Source organism: Eriocheir sinensis, unplaced genomic scaffold (assembly GCF_024679095.1).
Source record: "Eriocheir sinensis breed Jianghai 21 unplaced genomic scaffold, ASM2467909v1 Scaffold554, whole genome shotgun sequence".
Classification (NCBI taxonomy): Eukaryota; Metazoa; Arthropoda; class Malacostraca; order Decapoda; family Varunidae; genus Eriocheir; species Eriocheir sinensis.
In genome coordinates, this window is record NW_026111892.1 from 25,001 (window position 1) to 27,500 (window position 2,500).

Sequence of the window (2,500 nt, forward strand, 5' to 3'; positions counted from 1 at the left end):
CTTTCCCTCTCTCTCTCTCTCTCTCTCTCTCTCTCTCTCTCTCTCTCTCTCTCTCTCTCTCTCTCTCTCTCTCTCTCTCTCTCTCTCTCTCTCTCTCTCTCTCTCTCTCTCTCTCTCTCTCTCTCTCTCTCTCTCTCTCTCATTCATCAATTCTATTTTACCGTTTGTTTTTCTTCCTGTTTCCCATTCGCTTTCAATACCTGATTCTCACTCTGTCTTTCCTGTTTCCATCCTTTTATTTCCTTCCTTCCTTACTTCCTTCCTTCCTTCCTTCCTTCTATCTTTTTTTTCGTTCTTCTTTTTCCTCCGTTTTGCTTCTCATCTCGGGTTTCTATATTCTTTCCTTTCCTTTCTTCTTTCCCCTCCTCTCCTCTCATCTTCTTTTCTCTTCTCTTCTCTTCTTTTTTTTACTCTCCTCTTCTCTTTCCTTTGCTTTCCTTTCATCTCAGTTTTCTCTCTCCTCTCCTCTCTTTTTTTCCTCTCCGCTTCTTCCCTCTTTGTTCCTCTTCTGTTCTCTCTTCTTCTCTCCTCTCCTCTCCTCTCCTCTCCTCTCTCCTCTCCTCTCTTTTTTTCCTCTCCGCTTCTTCCCTCTTCCTCTTCTGTTCTCCTCTTCTCTCCTCAACTCCCCTCTCCTCTCACGTTCTCTCCCTTCCTCTTCACTTCCCTCCCCTCTTCTCTCCACCCTTCACCTCCTCCCTTCTTTACTTTTCTCCTTCATCTTAACAAAACCCAATTTTCCTCAGGGCCACCTCTCATTTCTCCTTCCTCACTTTTACCTCCTCCTCCTCCTCCTCCTCCTCCTCCTCCTCCTCCTCCTCCTCCTCTTTCTGTTGTCGATTTCATTTCTTTACTTCATTATTTTTTTACGTCTCCATTGTTGCTTTATTTCTCCTCCTCCTCTTCCTCCTACTTCTCCTTCATTGCCATCTTTTTTTTTTCCTTTACGACGTTCTTCTCTATTCTTCATGCTGCTATTGTCCTATTTCTCATCCTCCTCATCCTCCTCATCCTCATCCTCCTCTTTTCTGGATAAATATGAAAGCCAAGACTCATATCCCAAGCATTGTTATATATCTTTTAAACACACAAAGCAAGGTACCACACAAGTATCCCCTTCATGGACTTCAGTCATGTGGTATTGAAAACAACCTCGCAGCGTAGATATGAGATTGGCTTATCGGAAGAGATCAACGCTAGAGATACAGGCTTTCGAGTGGTTCCCTGTCACTAGCGAAGTACCTGAAGGGTCAGTACTGGGATCATATTTTCTTTAATACCCCTTGAATGCGGATTTCCTACAGTTAGACCTCACCAAGCTTCTGGAATGGAGCAAAAAGTGGCTGTTACAATTCAGTGAAGAAAAATGTAAAGTCCTGCACCATGGGAGGGGATATCCAGCACACCAATACCACATGGAAAACACTCCACTATCCACCACAGAGCCAGAAAAAGACCTGGGAGTATAATGTTACCAGGCTACCAGGGAAGGCCAAATCCGTACCAATCGCAGCGGACGGGTTAACATATACATCAACGGCTTAGAAACGGAACTAAAATCCATGTCATCGTTATCAGGTTATAAGAAAAAATTGGGGTAAAACTTCTTCATCAGCGCCAATTGTTGAGTCATCCAGAAATACTCCCAGATCATGCAGTTGTCTAACCCTTCAGCCTTGCGTGGGAAGCCTCTGCGGGTCGTGCATGAGAAGTAGGGTCGTTGGGTGGCAGGGACCAGCACACACAGCATTGTAAGTCTGTCTGTAAATATCTAACGCCACCCTCGGTTTCATTGCGAGGACGCTTGAGTGTAATACGCCGGGAGTAATTTTACTGTATTACTCTTTGGTGTGGCGTCGCCAGGAATACGCAGAGCAGTGCTGGCTCACCGGTCATATAAAGGACATTGTGTTGCTTGAGCCAATACAGCGCCGCGCCGCGTAAATGACATAATTGTTAAGAGAACAGCCGTGTCAAGAACAGCACAAGCAATTCAATCTCTGTGCGCTGTGAACGGGCGACTACCGGCGGCCTTGATGCAATTTTTCAAGGAAGTGGACAAGTGTAATAACGCCGCTCACTCTTACGCGTTTGAGCCCCAGACTGCCCCGGTAACTGGAAATAACGTTCCGCCGGTTCAGGCGAGGGGATGCAGTGCAGCGGAAGGAGTTCTTTTTTGATGAAATCGAATGGAATTGGAACCGTTGGCACAACGTTCCGCGAAGAGTTACTGGGAAAACGATAAACTCATTTAAAAGTGCACGGCCGCTGCTTCGTTGCGGCCAAAGTGAACTGAGCGTCCCTACGCACACACGCAGGAACTTAAATTAAGCTGATCTGCGGGCCACGAGGGTGCTGACGAATGGGTGCAATCATTAAAGCAGCCAGCCGCGGTGGAGCACAACAGCCTTACTCTGCCCTTCTAGGTTTCCATGCCTCCTCCTCCTCCTCCTCCTCCTCCTCCTCCTCCTCCTCCTCCTCCTCCCTCCATTTCCTCCTCCCT

The 2,500-nt window shown here is 46.9% G+C and overlaps 1 protein-coding gene across 2 annotated transcripts in view; it reads left to right on the forward strand.

Moving 5' to 3' along the window:
* LOC126993073 (myotubularin-related protein 6-like) overlaps positions 1 to 2,500 on the forward strand; it is a 111,358-nt gene that overhangs the window by 2,058 nt on the left and 106,800 nt on the right. The window lies entirely within an intron of this gene.